Source organism: Tenrec ecaudatus, chromosome 7, assembly GCF_050624435.1.
Source record: "Tenrec ecaudatus isolate mTenEca1 chromosome 7, mTenEca1.hap1, whole genome shotgun sequence".
Classification (NCBI taxonomy): Eukaryota; Metazoa; Chordata; class Mammalia; order Afrosoricida; family Tenrecidae; genus Tenrec; species Tenrec ecaudatus.
In genome coordinates, this window is record NC_134536.1 from 92,400,764 (window position 1) to 92,419,970 (window position 19,207).

Consider the following 19,207-nt stretch of genomic DNA (forward strand, 5'->3'; position numbering starts at 1 on the left):
TTTTCACTTAGTGAGTTTTATTTAAATAGGGTTACAGTTATCCTCCTTCCTAAAGGCAAATTTAGAAACCATAGTTTGCTGTTAAATAAAGTCCTGTGCAGACTGACAGGGTTGATAGAGATTGTTGATTATACGTTAACATAATTTTCAACCAGATGTAAAATGGTTCCAGACAATAACTACATTGTCCTGTATCACCATTATTTCTAAAGAAGTTGTCAACTTCTCACTGAAGTCCATTTACAGGGATCAATGACAGCTGTTCTTCTTGTAACAAGATGCTTCACAGCCTCCACAAGGTTGCTGACATATTCCTCTCATTCACCTCTTTCTTGCCATAGGGCTTATTCTCTCTCTTTCCCCGCCCCCATACTTTTCAGTGTGGGGAGAAGACAGGAGATTGACTGCAAGAACAGCTTTGGCCTGACTGTACTCTCTGGCATGGTCAATCACAATATCAAGCATTTACTACTTATTCAATACCAATCACTTGTCATGTACTCTGAAGCTTACAAGCCTATAGATAGGTCCCTGACAAATGAGAAAAGGTGAAAAATTTGCAGAAGTTGTATAGTTAAAGCTTCTTTCTCCAGAAATTAATGCAGCAAAGATTGAGACTCCGCTCCCTCTGGAATCACAGGCAGCCTCTTGCTGTTAGGTGCCACCCACTCGGGTCTGACTCATAGCAACTCTGTCCAACAGAGCAGAATACCTGCCTCAGGTGTCCTTATGTCTGAGCCCATATTCTTGTCACTGTTCCAATCAATGTGGTCACAGGTCTTCTTCTTTCAAGCTGCCTCTTCACTGCATCCTTTCACTCTTGATCAAAAAGTTCTGGTAGCACTGGTTAAAGGCTTTGTTACTAACCCATTCTCAGGGGCTCACACCCACCAGGCAGTGGGCAGAAGAAAGCTGTGGCCGTCTAATTCCATAAAGGCTGAAAGTGCTCTGGTGTTTCTCTACTCTTCCATGTAGGCTGCTATGATTTGGAATCCTCGAGACAGAACACAGCAGCACCTCCAATAATCTGTTAAAAATAGAGCAGCCTCAAGGAGGAAAGAAGACAAAATTCATGCAAACACTTGACTGTGGTTTAGCTTTTGGAACTAAGGAAACTGAGGCAGTGCTGATTGCAGCCCGATAGTACCTCTTCATTATGAAAATTGTTCTGAATCCATTCTTTAGTATCAAGTACTCTGTGGTGCTCTCTGGCTCAAGCATTAAATCGACGACGGGGAATCCTCCAGCATGCTCTTCTCTAGTAAAGTGATCAGCCATATTTGCAGTTCATGTTGAAATGGAAATAAGCAATGTCACAGAACAAAATGTAGGGGAATACCTGGACTTACAGTGCACTTTTGTTATATTAGCTCACTGTGATTTATGTTTGTTACTTAGAGCGGGATAAGTTTATCTACCCTGACTAATTTGTGCAGATGTTCATACCTGTGTAGAGAATTTGTGGATTGTACTGCATAAATGTTTCAGAGGAAAGCTCTATCATTCTGAAAAAGGGTAGGAGAATTGAGATCAATACCTGTTTTCCCTTTTGACCCATTTAGGATTTAGTCCAGTTTTTATTTCTTTCTTTTTAATTGAGATTTTTATCTTTTTGTTATTATTATCTTTTGCATGTTCTTCTTAATATAATAAACAATAATGAGCATAAGAAAGGAGAAAATGTATTAAAATTGGGTGATAATTGATAAACTCTTTTTAATATACTTAAACTATTGAATTGTATGATATGTGAACTATATGTCAATCAAAAATTTTAAAGATTTTAAAGAAAATAAAGACCTCACACACACAATTAGAGTCTTCATTGCCAACTTGAGACTAAACATACATCTGTGGCTAGCTCAAACAGAACTGGGATTTCCAGATCAATAAAACTCTTACTAGCTGACCTTTCTCATCTGTTTCAAAACATCTTTTTTGTGTCATATAATTTATTTATTTTTGATTTTCATTTCCTTTTTCCTTTGCCCAAATACTTCTGGTGGAGAAAGCCTGCCATATGGTTTATGAATTCGCCAATAAACTCATTTATCAGGGTGATTGTTTGTCTTCATAGTCAACTCTTAGGAACCCTTAGGGCGGGTCCCAGGGAATCACACACACGGATCTCAACAGTGCTGCCTTGCCAAACGTCCCTTTGTGTTGTAGCAGTTAAATGACAAAACATCTTTCAAAAAAGTTTTATCAGCAACTTCCATTGAAATGGCGGACGTTTCTTCCATCCATGACAAATTTATTGAGTTTTATTTTCCATAAAACGAAACCGAAACTCCTCTGCCAGTTGTTCCATGGATTATTTCCTGCTTCATTCGCACCAATTTTCTCTAGGAGGAAGTGGAAGAGGCCTTTACGTGGGTCACTGCACTTGAGCCACCAGATGGAAAAAAATATGCTTCAGGCACCAAATGAAAGAAAGACTTTAACATTGAAACCTACAGAAAGGGGCCCCAGACTGAAGAGGAGGAAGCGTGGTCAGAGACGCAGCTGTATAGGCAGTAATAGGGGCAGCCCTGGTGTTCCCTGCCTCTGAGGTGCTCTACCTAGGGAAGCACTTAGCGTCTTCGAATTCTTTCTGTTCATTGGACCAGGGGTAAAGGGGGAGCGGGGAGGGAGGGGGAGGGGAAAAAAAGGGAAACCTAGCTGATTCCAGGAACCCAAGAGGAAGGTGAATTTTGAGAATGAGGAGGGCAACGAATGTATAAGGGTGCTTTGCTCAATTGATGTATTACGGATTGTGATAAGAGTTGTATGAGCCCCAATAAAAAGATTTATTAATTTAAATAAATAAATAAATAAATAAAAAATAGAAAAAGACCTTACCAACAACAACAAAAAAAAATGCTAACAATTTTTAACTCATCAAAGAAAGTCTAATAAGAAAGGGAAGTATCCTTCTTTATTAAAAAAATTCTCCCTCTCAAGATTGCTTATTTCATATTTTTCCCCAGAAAACAATTTATTCAACAAGTCTTTCCTTTCATGTTTGTATTTCTTTACTCTGAGTATCAACGATGTACCAGGAACTCTTCTGGTTGAACACTGCATGAGACACAGCTTTGCTCTAGAAAATACTCAGCCTTCATTTGGTAAATCTTTATCCTCAATGTTCTGGTCAGATGAAAACAAAGTTGTAAAACATGTATTTATCAAACGATAACAGTTTGCACTGAGAAATGTGCTCGCAGGGCACTGAGCGGTGATGGGCGGCAGTAGCAGGGGAGGGACATGGTGCCCAGACCCACCGGGCTATGCTCGAAGAGATCTTGACCATTGATGGTCTCTTTGTTCCTCCTGAACACATGGGATCTGAGAGAACAGGGCTGGTTCAGACCGGCCTGCATTTCCCCCTGAGCAGTCAGAACGGTGATGATATTCGTACCCAAAGGTTTTAGAAATACAGAAGAGGGCCATGCACATGGATAAGATTGGGAGGCAGTACATGTTGAGGTGCCGAGTTGAAGGCCCCTGTGAGATATTGAGGAGATATGTGGTAGGCAGTAGATTTTTTTTAAATTTCGAATACTTAAAATTTTTTCACAAGTAACAGTTCCTATGAATACAGACAAAGCATGTAGGCTAACGTCATGTATGTTGTAGCTTCATAAAGTGCTCTCACATGTGCACTTTATCAATTGGGTAGCAGAAAGATAGCACGCTCAAATTGGGAAGAGTAAGTACAGGAACCATTTATAAAGGCATGGGCAAGGTCAAGGAAAAGCAGGAGAGTGCGCTAGCTCAGCACTAGTAACAGCTAGAAGTCTGCGGGAAGAGAGTGATAATCAGCCCCAGAGAGGGACTGGAGTGCCCTGTGGAGAACACCCTCTGTCAGAGCCAGGTCTTCCTTAGAACATAATACACCGAGCCTTCCCGGGGAAGGATCCATCTCCTGTGGCCCCTCCGCTGAACCAACCAGAAACCGGTGGAAAAAGGAGTCTGCCGTTAAGCCCGCCTTTTGGGGTACAGGGCTGAGCGCAGAGAGTTGGAGACTGAATATGGAGAATGGAACAGGTGTCCAGCACAAGGTACATTAGTTCACGGACCTGCGCAAGAGTCCCACAATGGTCCTAATCCCTTGAATTGTTTCCCGTGGACCAGGCAGTGTATCATGCTTTACTTCTCATCCCATGCTCGCCATCGCCCCAGGTAAAAGAGAGGAGAACTGCTCCACAGGGTGTCTGTCCGTGGCCGTGATATTTATAGAAGCTGATGGCCAGCCCTTTCCCAATTGTGGTTGAAGTCGCTTCAGTCTTTGCAGGCAGGGCAATCACACCTGCCATCAATATTCATGAGCTCTCCTGGCTAGGAAAGCATTGTTTCTAGTTGCTGGGGATATGGCAGTGAACCAGAGAGAACAACATGGCTGGCCCTACTATGAGACATGATGCCCCTCAGTGACTAAGGGCGATACAGGGGACAGCACCGGAGACACAGTGTGGGAATTGCACCTGACCTGATCCCACCACACCGAGGCAAATCACTGGGGGAGTGCAGCGGAACAGCAAGGGAATGGAGTGGCAAGGTCCCCAGGGAATGCTGAAAGTGGACTTTGGGGCCAGGGCGTGGTGCCCCAACAGACTGGACTGGAAAACGCTCCTAAGGGCCAGCAAACGATTCCTGAACTAACTACAAGCTTTTCTCTTGTGAACTGTTTTGTTCTGTTCTTTGACAGTGGTTTGTTTTTGTTTTGTTTTGTTGTCTGGTTGTATACTGTTGCTTTGTTTTCCTCTGTATTGTTTTTGTGCATGTTAGTGACTCCACAGATCTGTCTGAATAGGACAGGCTGGATGAACTATCTGGAGGAAAAACAATGGGACCGAGAGTTCCAGGGGGACTTGGGGTGGGAGGGTAGGGGGGTAAGGAAGTGGTGTTAACAAACCCAGGGACAAGGGAAAAACATGGGACCCCAAATGGTAGAGAAGGGGGAGTGGCAGGCATGGTGGGAAATGATCAAGGGTAAGGTTGCTTAGAGAAGAGATATACTCTAGCCCAGGTGGCGATGAAGCATGGTAGTAGGGCAGGAGGAAAGTCAAGGGAGATGGAGGAAAGAGCTAGGAGTCAAAGGGCATTCATGGAGGTCTAGACAAAGACATGTACATGCAAATATATATAGGAGGATGGGGAAATAGATCTATGTGTCTATATTTATAGGTCAAGTATTAAGGTGGCGGAAGGACCTTGGGCCTCTACTCAAACACTCCCTCAATGCATGAATACCTTCTTTTATTAAATTGGAACTCTATGATGCTCACTCTCCCGACACAACGGCTGGAGCCAAAGTGGGTGAACAAGTAAATGTGGTGAAGAAAGCTGATGGTGCCCGGCTATCAAAAGAGATAGTGACTGGGGTCTTAAAGGCTTGAAGATAAACAAGCGGCCATCTAGCTCAGAAGCAACAAAGTCCACATGGAAGAACACACCAGCCTGTGTGATCGAGTGGTCCCAAAGGGATCAGTTACCAGGCATCAAAGAACAAAAAATCATATCATTGACTGCACACCTCCATGATAGGATCGCTGAAGACAAATGGGTGCATAAGCAAATGTGGTGAAGAAAGCTGATGGTGTCTGGCTATCAAAAGAGATAGTGTCTGGGGTCTTAAAGGCTTGAAGGTGAACAAGCAGCCAGCTAGCTCAGAAGCAAAAAAGCCCACATGGAAGAAGCACACCAGCCAGTGCGATCACGAGGTGCCAAGGGACCAGGTATAAGGCATCATGCAAAAAAACAACAACGATATAAGTGTGTGTATATATGTGTATATGTATATATATACCATATTAAATGAAGGGGGAAGTACAGAGTGGAGACCCAAGGCCCAAGTGTCGGCCAATGGAGATCCCCTCATAGAGGCGTTTAGGAGAGGAGATGGGTTAATTAGGGTGCGAGGTAGTACCGATGAAGAACACAGCTTTCCCCCAGAACCTGGATGCTTCCTGCCCCCAACTACCATGATCCGAATTCTACCTTGCAGGGCTGGATAGGACAGAGGCTGTACACTGGTGCATATGAGGGTTGGAGGTACAGGGAATCCAGGGTGGATGATACCTTCAGGACCAAGGGTGTGAGGGACGATGCTGGGAGAGTAGAGGGTGAGTGGGTTGGAAAGGGGGAACTGATTACAGGGATCCACATGTGACCTCTTCCCTGGGAGAGGGACAGCAGAGAAGGGGGGAAGGGAGACTCTGGATAGGGCAAGATATGACAAAATAACGATGTATAAATTACCAAGGGCACATGAGGGAGGGGGGAAAGGGGAGGGAGGGAAAAAAAAAAGAGGACCTGATGCAAAGGGGCTTAAGTGGAGAGCAAATGCCTTGAGAATGATTGGGGCAGGGAATGTATGGATGTGCTTTATACAATTGATGTATGTATATGTATGGATGGTGATAAGAGTTGTATGAGTCCCTAATAAAATGTAAAAAAAGAAAAGAGGAGAAAAAATGATTAGGGCAAAGACTGTACAGATGTGCTTTATACAATTGATGTATGTATATGTATGGACTGTGATAAGAATTGTATGAGCCCCTAATAAATTGTTAAAATTAAAAAAAATACAATAAAATTTAAATTTCCTCTAAAAAAAAAAAAGATATGGCAGTGAACAAAACCGACACAAATCAATGAGCTCAAGAAGCTTAAATCCGAGTGGGTAGAGCACAAAGAAGTAAACTTTAAAGAACTTTAGCTGTCAGTAGCTAAAAAAGGACACTTTTGTCGGAGGCTATAATTCTCAGGAAAAGGGCCAGGGAATAATATTTGGGAAAGACTAGGGGCTTGGAGAAGAGGCCATCAGAATGAGCATCCAGTTAGGGAGCAGCTGATGCAAAGGACCGAGGCCTCTGCCTTTTGCTGCCAGTGAAGAGGGAAGTCATTGATGTTTGCCAGCAGAGAAAGTATATGGCCCAAATTAAGTTGTAAAAGGGATTACACTGGCTGCTGTGTGAACGGACCGCAGGTGGGCCAAGACAGCTGTCCAAGACCACATCAAGCTATCAAAATTCTGTGGGAGAGAGATTATGCAACGTTGTGGGATGTGATTAAAAGATTCTGAATTTATTTGGAAGTTGAGATGACCAGATTTTCTTATCAATAGGGTATGGGAGGGGGAAAGGGAGACTTCAAAGATGAGGCTAAAATCGTCTACAGAAAGCTGGAAGGCTGGAATAGCCATGTGCTGCGTTGGCGAGCCATTAGGGGGAGCAGGATTGGGACACACACCTCAAGAAAAGCGGCCCAGTTTGAACATGTTAGGCTTGGAATGCCTACTAAGCATCCGGGTAGAGATGTTGAGTAGGCAGCTAGAAATGTAGTCTGTTCCGGGGAGAAATCCAGACTGGAGAAACAAAAGTGGGAGAAATCAGTATGTAGATGATAGTTAGCACCCTGAGGCTTCTGGAGAGGGGTATTTAGAGAAGTGCTGACTCCGAAGCTGCTCTGATCTTTAGAAGTAAGTACTTAAATGAAGCAAGTGATGGGAAAGAGAAAGTGAGGAGTGATTTACAGTGGGAAATCAAACTTACAAACATTGCCCAAAGGCAGTGTGCCCTTCTCAAGCCAAACAAAATGCGCAGGTTGTACCAGTAGTTCTGGGACATCCCCAACACAGCCTGTCTTCTCATCACTAGGAATCCTGGTGGTATAGAGGCTACACATTGGGCTGCTAGCTGCAAGGTCAGCAGTTTGAAACCCACCAGCTGCTCTGAGGGAGACAGACCCGACTGTTTACTCCCATACATAGTTGATCTCTGAAACCCACAGGGGCAGTTCTACCCTGCCCTATAGGTTCGCTATGAATTGGTGAGTGTGCTGGTGACCCACCCACCCACCCTACAGGCAGGAAACTTGTATTTGTGATGTTATTCCATCAGCCTCATCCCTACTTACAAGCTCCGATTTTTACACAAAATTTATTATCCTGTGAGCCTGGCTTCTCCTTCAATATATGTATACACGGGCTTCACCTCTGCCCTGTGGCTCAGTGGAGTGTTAATGTTGGCTTGTGCTGTCTCTGTCCTGTGGGGGCCAATAGTGAAATTTTAGGAAGGCTTTCAGCCAGATTATAAACATAACCACTATTAAATTAAATTATATTCATTTATATTACAAAAGATACAATGTTTAAACATCCCGGTTATTGCTTATGGGACAGTTTCTCTTAAGGGTCATGAAAAAGATTTAGAAATAAGCATCTGTTGATTGAACAACATGATGAATATAAATATTGACACTGAATTGTACACACATAAAATGTTGAAATGGCAACTGTTTTGTTTTATATATATATCTTTAAACCATAATAAAAGTAAATGGACAAATGAAAAAAATAAATGGTTGTAAATACTCAAAAACTTTTACTTCCTAATCATTATACTACAAATTACTATCATGCATGCATTTCCAGTTATTTATGCCAACTGTATCTGTTTTCTGGAAACATAACGGTGGATTTTCATTAGCTCTGCTTTTGGTGAATCCAATCAAGGTGATGACTTGAAATCATTTACACCATGGTAACTGGCAAACAGTAAAAAGCAGGGCTATTTTGTCTGGAGAAGACCATTTCAAGCTGTTGCCAGTGCCACGGTCTGTCTGTACATGTCATCTTTGGAACTGTGTCAGAGCTGGCTAACAGAAACTTGAAATGACAACGGTCGCGCAGAAAGACACTTAAGTTCAGAAACAATCTCCTCTTATTCCTGACGAGGTCTATACTGGATGATTAATTCTTTAAGGAAATCTCAAAGATTGCTGGATGTGTCTTCCAAGACTGACTTTGAAGAAGCTGTATTTATAATTTGCATCTCTCACTTTTCTAGTAGTAATTACCAAGACTGATGGGACACATCACCAGAGGCCAACAGAATCAGGCCAAAGGAGTTCTCTGGAAAAGAGCTTGACATTTGGAGTGAGTGAGCTTTGACTTCCATCCAATAATAAACTCTCTGATAAAAGTGCCATAGAGAAGAGGACATTGTTTCTCCAGATTTCAAAAAAGTAGATCAAGAGAGACAAGATGTAAGTGAGACTGTGGGGGAAATGACTCTTTAGGGAGCAAATTTTTAAAAAAAAATCTGTGCCTTTATATTATATAATCCTTCTACCATTGAGTGTTCAAACTGGACCAAAAAGAGGTTTTATGTAGGAAAAACCAAAGGAGGCCCACTTTCTCCTTCCAAGTTTCCTGAAGCTACCTCTTTTCCTTCCTCCTCACATGCCCTCACCACAAATAGAGCTCACAGGAGTGTCTGTTACGATGACCCAGGCTTTACCATTCATGGCAAATCCCTCCAAATGACAGGCTCGTCCTCCTCGAGACCGTTTACAGGGGGGCATAATACAAGGCTGTGCTCCACCATGCCATTCTTTGAACTGGCTCTCCTATGTTATTACTACACTAAACTCGAGTGGCCAGTTTTTCTATAAATAAACACCCTCCTCACTGGGTAGATGAAAATCCTAAGGAGCAGTTCCTGCAGTATCGATTCTCTGGTTTCTAGCTCCTCAGCTAGCAACGACTTCTGACTTGTTTTGAAAAGAGAAGTCTTAAAAACCCTTGACTGTTGCTGGACTCAAGAAAAATCTGATTAGCAGGGAATCTGTAAGAGTATCACTCAGCTGGGTTCCCTCTAATTCTTCCATTCCTCAGCCAGGTGGGTGAATGGAGGTGAGGGGGGAGCTCTGTCGAAGGGATGGTGTGTTCTTCCTGGACTCCCTGTCCTTCAAGTTTGTGGTGTTGGAAGTGGAGCTAACACTGGCAGTTTGAAGATGATTGGCTTGCTCTCTGTGCGGGTGAACAAAGCAGCCTGTCTGCTGTGACAAAGAGCCTGACAGTCTCCTTCATTCACATGAAATGAAGCCATGCAATTCACACACACACACACACACACACACACACACACACACACACACACACACACACATCACCAGGCGTCAGTGGTTCTGTTGTTGTCTTTTGGTTTATTCTTTTCCTTTAAACCCTTTCCGAAGATTTATTGGAGGTATATAATGTATGTTTTTAAAAGTTTTATTCACCACCTGATTCCTTTCATGACCACCTTGTTGTTTCCCGCAGTGAAATCTTAATTAGGTTCTGGGAACAACCCACGGGCCAGGAGCCCCTGGTCCGGAGCCTGTGCTTCTAGACTCAAGTCAGCTGTGTGCATCACAGCTGGGTTCAAGCCTCTTGCCGCCCTTGTGATACTGAGTGGTGCCAGGTTTCTCTTGAACTGACTCTCAGGAACCCCTCAATTCTGTGAACTGTTCTTGACTCAGTTGTTCTGACCCTCAGGGCTTGGATGGGCTGCCCAAAGCCATGCTTCCTGTGCTGCAGTTCTTGCTAGCTCCTTGCTAGGGACTGCTTGCCTGAGTGCAGAACGTAGCCACCGAGTCTCCGAATTCCTTACATGTGCAAACGTGCTTAGCCTTTCACCAATTCAAGCCAGATTTTTGAGTCCTCGCCACATGTTTGTGACACAAAGGGTCTGTTAATAAATACTCACACTTGGGAGAACAGAGTCAGACGTATTTGGTTTCGTATTGAATGTTCATCTTTTTCAATGAAAAGTTCTTAAGAATAAAACAGGAACAGACCCATTTCTGCCAAGTTGACTCCGACTCATAGTGGCCCCAAGTGTTCTGCAGTAGACCAGCCCAGAGGGCATTGTTAGGTCCAACTTTACAGCTACAGGTCACCTAGCTTTTCTTCTGAGGGATGCTCTGTGGGTTCAAACTGCCAACCTTTAGATGAGTAGAAGACCATTTTCAGTACTCAGAGGAGTCTTTACCTGGGTTCCTTAGGAGTGCTGCTAGTGAGCGAGTCACTGGGCAGCTAACCGCAGAGTTGGTGTTTCAAACTCACTGGCTGCTTCGCAGGAGAAAGAAGAGGCTTTCTGCTCCTACAAAGATTTATAGCTTAAGAAAACCCTAGGGGAAGTTGTAACTGTCCTACAGGATCAAATTGGAATAAACACAATGGCAGTAATGAATTTCTGTGAAGCCCCTAAGTTATGCAATGCACTGCTAGCCTCAAAGTCATCAGTTCAAACTCACAAGATACTCTGAGATCAAAAGATGAAGCTATCTCCTCCTACAAAGATTTAAAGTCTCAGAATTCTCCAGGGGCAGTTCTACTCTGCCCTGTAGGGTCCTAAGAGTCAGAATTTATTTTAGGGCAGTGGAGTTTTTAATATTTTTTTTCGTTAATAAGTAGTCCTTGCTTAGCACAATTGATTTACCTGACTCAAAGATACCATGGAAGAAAGGGCTGGAGATCGATTCCATTTCCCCCAACCCTTACCAAAAAAATTAAACTAACCATGGGAAAGCATGATTGTACTTGCTATTCTGAAGGTTACTATGAGTTGGAATTGAGTTACAGTAACTGGGTTGGTTTTTATAATGATTTTAGTGTGCAACCAGGATTGAGACACACAGAACCAGGTGGTGCACATCTATGACTCTACTCCCGACCCCTAGCATTTCCACAGAGACTCTTGTGACTACAAAGACCCCCTAGGGAAGGGTAGAACCGCCCCACAGGACTTCAAAGCTTGTAAATCTTTACTGACACAAATGGCCACACCTTTCCCCCACAGAAGGGCTTGGGCCTTCATCCTTTTGGTTGGCAGCTCAGCACTTTAACCACTGTGCCACCAGAGGTCCATGACTGCTTTGTCTTGATTGAATGAGCTCTTACAATCTGGAAGTGATTTTAAAATTATTCTTCATTCTTGAGCTCTCTTCCCTTGTCAGGTTCCTAGTCCACTCCAGTTTTCAACCTTGCTGCATAGCCTAAGATCCAGTTCCTCTACCCACTAAAACACTCAGTCCCCTTTCAGTTCCTACTGTTGGTTCCTCAATCACCACCAAACAAAGTAACACACAAATAAAAATTGTTTTCAAAGTAGCCCCTGGCAGAAACGTTGTTCATCTCAACTCTAGTAATCACCTGTTCAAAGAGATTAGTTCTCTATGGGAAAGAATAGCTTTATGTTTTTTATTACAAGCATTCAGCTGCAGTAGATCACTTACCCAGTGTTAAGTCTCATGGCTTTGGTAATGCAAGGGTTTGTAAATTGTGTTAAATATCTTTAAATGACTTCATGATATGCCCTTCAACATTTAAAACCCAAAACAAAACAGCAAGAGGGCTTAGAGGACCAGATTAGCATTTGCAACAGATAATTGGAACTTCAATTCAATTAAATGAGAGAGCACCAGAGAGCCAAGAATGTGTTCATGGACAAACAGATGAAAAACATTTCAAGTAGAATTCAGGTTTGGTATGGCGAGTGAAAGAGAAGAACCCCTCAATTAGATGCATTGGCACAGAGGCTGTGGCGATTGGGTCAGGTGTAACAACTGCTGGAAGGACAGGAGCAGACGAGGTAGTTCATATGATCTGCATGTTTGGGAGCCTGTGATACCCAACAACAATAGAATTCACCTGACAATTTCACATGATAAAGTATCTCATTCCTCCACGTTGTTATCTTTGCTCATAAAAGGACGGGAGAGAAGGGGGGGAAGGGAGACTCCGGGTAGGGCAAGATATGACAAAATAACAATGTATAAATTACCAAGGGCACATGAGGGAGGGGGCAGTGGGGAGGGAGAGGGAAAAAAAAGAGGACCTGATGCAAAGGGCTTAAGTGGAGAGCAAATGCTTTGAGAATGATTGGGGCAGGGAATGTGCGGATGTGCTTTATACAATTGATGTATGTATATGTGTGGATTGTGATAAGAGTTGTATGAACCCCTAATAAAATGTTTTTTTTAAAAAAAGGATCCCATGTCACTTCACAAGAGGACTTCTAGATATTGAAATGTCTTATGAAATAAAAGCATTTTAATATCTTCTTGGATAGAATACTTTGTCACTCTAGTTGTGAATTATGAATGGAATAAGATTCTCCATTTTTCTTTTTCTGATCTTCTTGTCTCTGTGTAGCTGAACTGTACAGATGGTCATGCTGTTCTTTTGGTGATTGCTGGAAATGGTCACCAGAAAAAAAGCAGAAGTAGGCTAGTGGGGTAGATCAGAGGCCAAGACACCAGATTTTTCCAAGCCTACATTATGAAGATATGTGACTTGGAGAAGAAATAAATGAACTTTATTGAAAAATGAAAGGAAATTGGAGGAAAACTGTTGACAAAAAAAAAAGGCAGAGTAGTTCTTTATGGAAAGCCAGATGTTCACATCTTACTGGAAAACTGAGCTAGAAACTGCCTGTGAAAATTCCAGAACATCATGATAAAGACATAATCCCAAGGAGTCAGTGGCATGTGTAAGAGCAAGAGTATTTAAGTTCAAGTTCAATGTGAGGTTACACAAAATCCTAGAGGTTTTCAATGGTGTGTAGTTTAAGATCAGGCAAGATGTGTCTTCTGGCAGTTTAGTCAATCTGGATGCTGAGCAAATAATCAAAGAAGAGGCACTATGTGAAGAACGCAGCATCAGGAATGCGGGTAACAACCTGTGATAAGCAGATAGCACAGCTTTATTTGATTGACATAAAAGGTGCATGAAGCACTTATTGATGAAGATTAAAGACTACAGCCTTTCAATATGGATTTCACCTCAACATGAAGGTAGCAAAAATGCCTCACAACTGAGTCAATAAACAACATCACAATGAACAGAAAGATTATTGAAGTTGCCAGGGATTTCCTTTTACATACACCCACAGTCAATGCCCATACATGAAAATTCAAGAAATAAGATGATATATATTGCGATGAGCAAATCTGCTGTAAAAGTCTCTTTAAATTGTTCAAAATCGAAGATGTCACTTTGATGCCTAAACTGCACTTGACCCAAGCCATGGTATCTTCAGTTACCTCTTCTGCAAGGGATGACTGGACACTGAATATGGAAGATCAAAGAATAATTGATACCTTCGAACAATGATGTTGGTAAAGATTATTGAATATACAATGGATGGCCAAAAGAATGAACTGATCTATCTCAGAAGAACATCCTCCTGTGGAAGTTGCATAATCTCCTGTCAACTTGAAAGAAGGGGTGGAGTCCAGCCAGTCAATGAAGTCTCAGTGAGGACCTAATTTGGAGATAAATAGCTCACTGAAGAGTTGACCCAATCTCTTTGCCTTCCCTTTCCTGCTGTTGAGACACTGAGAGAGCTGGGGGAGACACGTGGAGACCCATGCCAGTGTTGAGATGCTTCTATTGCCACTGCATCCACAAAACCTTCTACCTACCAGCCTGTGATCTTCCTGCATTTGGCATCATTGCTTGTGTTGCATGAGACTGAAGAGGAATTAATGGACTGGTATCAAACATATGGGCTAATATTGGATTTATGGACTTGATCTGGATTGGACTGGGAAGATTTCTTAATCTACAATTGCTCACTGATATAAAGCTCTTTCCTACACAGGTATCAGTCTCCCTGGATTTGTTTCTCTAGTCAACCCAGACTAATACATCCTCCTTAAAAGAAAGAATGGAAAAATAAATTTAAAAAAAGCAAGAATGGTGAGATTGTAGCTCACATTCTTTGGACATATTATTAGGAGAACCAATCCTAGAGAAGGGCATCATGCTTTGTAAAGTAAACATCAGAGACTAAAATGAAGACTCTAAACAGGTAGATCATCACAGTGGCTGCAACATTGGACTCAAACAACAATTGTGGGGGCAGCAGGATAGTGTTTAATTCTCCTGTGCATAGGGCTCGCTGTGGGTTGGAGTCTCATAGATAACACCTAAAAACAACAACCACAATAACTTCATTTGGAGGTTACAACCCTTGGCTGGACACAAACGCATCTGTCAGAAATAAATCTCTACTGGTGAGCTGTGTGCATTTTATACCAACATTCATGATTTTGATCAAAATGATATATAGATACTTGAACTCAAAAATAAAACTGTCATCCAGTCAATACCAACACCTAGTGACCCTATACAAAGTGAGTGAAATTAAGCATCAATTTTTTTTCATAGGGGTATACTCAAAATTATGAGTACAAACAGCGAAATTTATGTTAATTTTTGTAGCATCACAAATGTATCCATAAAGAGAACAAATGATTGAAACTGTGAGAGTTGGACTCTAGATTCATTTTTAGTTCCATAAACCAATCTTAGCACGTGAAGAATTAACTGACATTCAATTCCAGAAATCAGTAAAATAAATAAATACTGTCTTTTAACAAAATCAAGCTCAAAATATTTCTGAAATCAGACTGTGATTGGATGTTACTTATAGTCCAAAGTTTGTAGATTATTTTTAAATACAGACTGAACAAATAAGTAGTCTTTCAAACCTCATTTTTGAATTGATTAAATTTTCCCAATCTTCTTCCTACCTATACTCTAATACAGTGTCTTATAGACAAGAAGTTTGCTATTTACCATGGGATTCCATACCGGCAGCCTTAGTCTTCTCTGAAAGCTTCTTAGAAATGCAGACTCTCAGCCCAGACTTATTGGATAATAATCTACATTTTATGAAAACCCTGGGGATTTTAATGTATATTCAAATTTAAGAGGCACTGAATAAGGAGCATCATGCTAGAAAAAGAATAGATTCTGGAAATGAGTAAGTCACATATAGGAACTAAAATGCCTTGAGTTTTCCTCAAAAGGAAAATATTACTATTACACTATTCCTCTGAGAGCCCTTTTCTCATCTCCATGTGCCCAATGATGCCTATTTCTGGGTGCTATTCCTTCCTACTTGTTTGTAGTATTTTTCTTTCATATATGTAAGTGTGCTTAAACCTTATTATTGCTATCATTTTGCAAAAGCTCAAACTTCCTCTAAAATTATTTCACTCTCAACTGTACATTACATTCGACTTACTTAGCCTCTATCTGTTTCCTTTTCTCTGAGATTACCACGCCCCTTGAAAGGAGACACAATATGAACTAGAAAAATGGTTTGGCATGTGAAAGTCTTGATTCTGGGAGTGCAGCCAATGGCCAAGGCCAACGAGAATCAGTTGAATGACACTGGGGCAAAGCAAGACTTTGAGCCTTCATTAGCTGAAGGGAGGCTTTACTTTAGTCATGAGACTGTAGAATTCTGCTGTAGCATAATTTATAAATGGTGAGAATATTCATTTTAAATGACTTTGAGGCCCAAAATATGGCAAATTCTTAACTGATCATGCTCTCCCCAAACACGAGTAGAAACAGATTCATAAAAAATTTTCCTACGACAGTTCCACAAATGAAGTATAAAGTTCTTCTCAGTGAAAAAAGAGTACAGAATATGAATCCATCTTGACTGAGGAAACAGGGTAAGATACAAGTGGTTCCTGATTTAGAATGTATTCAAGTTAACATTGAACCGTACTTAGAACTTTTCACCTCTGTATTTGTGCATCTTACCATTAGGAATATGTTTCAGCACATACTTTGCTGATGTTATTATCATTCTCATGCCAATTCCTCAAGAAAAATTAAGATCAGATCTATAAGGATACTACTAACAAAAACAATAATGATGAAAAATAAAAATGAAATAAAACAGAAGTATTTGACTTAAAGAAGAACAAATTTGGGACAGAGGCCTCAGAATAGACCCCTACCTTAATTCATGGGCCACCTGTGTAGTTAGAGGCTGGTAGTTTTCAGTTGCTATCCAGCAGATTCTGACTACTAGACAGTAATGTTCGAGTCTGAGAACTGATTCAGAAGCAGATCCCTAGGCAGGCCTTCTAAGATGACTATGGATGCCTTTGAATGGCTAATTTTTGCAATGCTTAACCTTATGTACAAACTACCTCCTTTTACTGGAAAGATAGACTGAACTCAAGCTTTAGAATCAACTGTTATTGTGTGCACTCAAGTAGATTGTGATTTATAGCAACCTTATAATACAAAATAAAACTATCACGTAGGATTTAACAGGTTGTAATCCATATGTGAATAGACCAACAGGTCTTTTCTCTTGAGAAGCGGTTGGTGGGTTGAAGCCAACAACCTTTCCATTAGCAGTCAAGTGCTTACCCATTTATCCAGCAAGTAGTCAGAGGCATTGTTGTTGTTCTTAGGAACCATGGAGTCAATTTCAACTCAGAGTGACCCTATGTTCAACAGAACAAAACCGTGACACAGGCTCTGTGCCATCTTGCCAATTGTAGCTGTATTTGAGCACATGGTTACATCTCACTGAGGGATTTCCTCTTTTCCTGCTGCTTCATAAACCATGCTGTCCTTCTCAGTGATGACTGGTTCCTTCTGATAACATGTCCAAAGTACTTGAGATGATGTTTCACTATCAGTATAAAGGAGCACTCTGGCTGTAGTTCTTCCAGGACAGATTTATGTATTCTTCTGGAACTCCATAGCATATTAACTATTTCTTACCAAGACCGTAATTCAAAGGCATCAGTTATTCTTTGGTCTTCCTTATTAATTTCCAGCTTTCACATGCAGATGAAGCAATTGAATATACAATGGCTTGTGTCAGGCATATTATAGGTCTTAAAGTGACATCTTTGTTTTTGAAAATCTTCAAGTGGTCTTTTGCAATAGAATTGCCCAGTGCAGAATGTTAGTTGACTTCTCGACTGCTGCTTTCATGGATGTTGATTGTAGAGGCAAGGAAAATGAAATAATTGGAAATATCAATCCTTTCATTGTTTATCATAATGCTACTTATTGGCTCACTTGTGAAGCTTTTTGATTTGTTCATGTTGAAGTGGGATCAGTCATGAGATATATATACAGTCATGGTACCAAAAATTGATTGATGTTCAACCACTTCAGGAGGTTACATATGAACAAGAACCCATGATACTCAAGGAAGGAGTCAAAACTTCACTTAAAGTATTGATATAAACCGGGCTCTAGGTCTGAATGGAATACTAGTTGAGATGCAGCTAGTCAACAAATGGTGCAACATTAAAGGAGTTCACTTATCTATGTCAAGAAGGTTGGAAGATAGCTACCTTCACAACTAACAGGAACTGATTCATATTTGACCAGTCCATAGAAAGGTGACTCAGTAGAATGTGAAAATTATTGAATGGTAACATTTAAATTATATTTAAATACAATTAAAAAAGAACTGTAAAAGGAGCGGTAATACTAAAAGAAAGCAAGTGGCTCTTGTTGTTGTTAGGTGCCCTGGGATGCACCCGACTTGAGGGCTCATAGAGACCCGTGGGCAATGGAAGGAAATACAGCCTGGTGTGCACCATCCTCAGTATCAGTGCTGTGCTTGATCCCATTATTGCAGCCACTGTCTTGGTCCATTCCTTCAAGGGTCTTCCTCTTCTACACTGCTCCTTCACTGTACCAAGCATGGTGTCCTTTTCCAGGGACTGGTCTCTCCAAATAACATAAGGCGTCCAAGGTACAAGATAAAGGTTCACCATCCTTGTGTCTAAAGGGTATTCTGGCTGTATTTCTTCCAAGATAGACCTGTTTGTTCTTTTGGCAACTTATAGTATTTTCAATTTTCTTCTGTTAAGGTTAATTTGTTCACACCATAATTCAAATGCATTGGTTCTTCACTTTTCTTTATTTATTTACTTCTATGAATAAGGAAGACTGGAGAAGTAAACGATTAGAAAAAGATAAATTGTGAGTCTTTAAGACAGCTATTCAGGAGCCCTGGTGGTACAGTGGTTATGTATTAGGCTGTAATGTGCAGGACAGCTATTCTTAATATATTTATTGAGTTGTCAGTTATATAATTTAATTGTTAAAGACAGATGCGTTAACAATTGGCTTTCTAATATTTTAAAATATATTAACAATTGGACAAGCTGGTTCTGGTACATTCTTATCTGGATGATGGTGAATCATTTGATGGTTGAAGCCATAACCATAGTAGTTCCCAGTCTTTTGTGCTGACTAGATTTCAGACACTGTTCTATGCACCTTAGTTTCACAATCTCATTTATTCCTTACAATAGTTCTGTGAGACAACTTATATTACTTTTATTCCCATTTCACAGATGAAAAACCAGTACAAAAGTTTAGTTTATTTAGATTTAATAAGCTAGTAACTACCTCTCCCAGAGATGGTATAATTTTAACACGTACTTATGTTGCATGGAAAGATGAAATTAATGCCCTGAGAAAGTGTGAAATCTGGCAAGAGGAACCATAACTTTATTGACTATGTAGATAAGAAAATAAGGCTGTCTAGGACAAGGAGGCAAAAATGGTGCCTCAGCAAGAAATATGAGTGCTTTGGAGATGTTT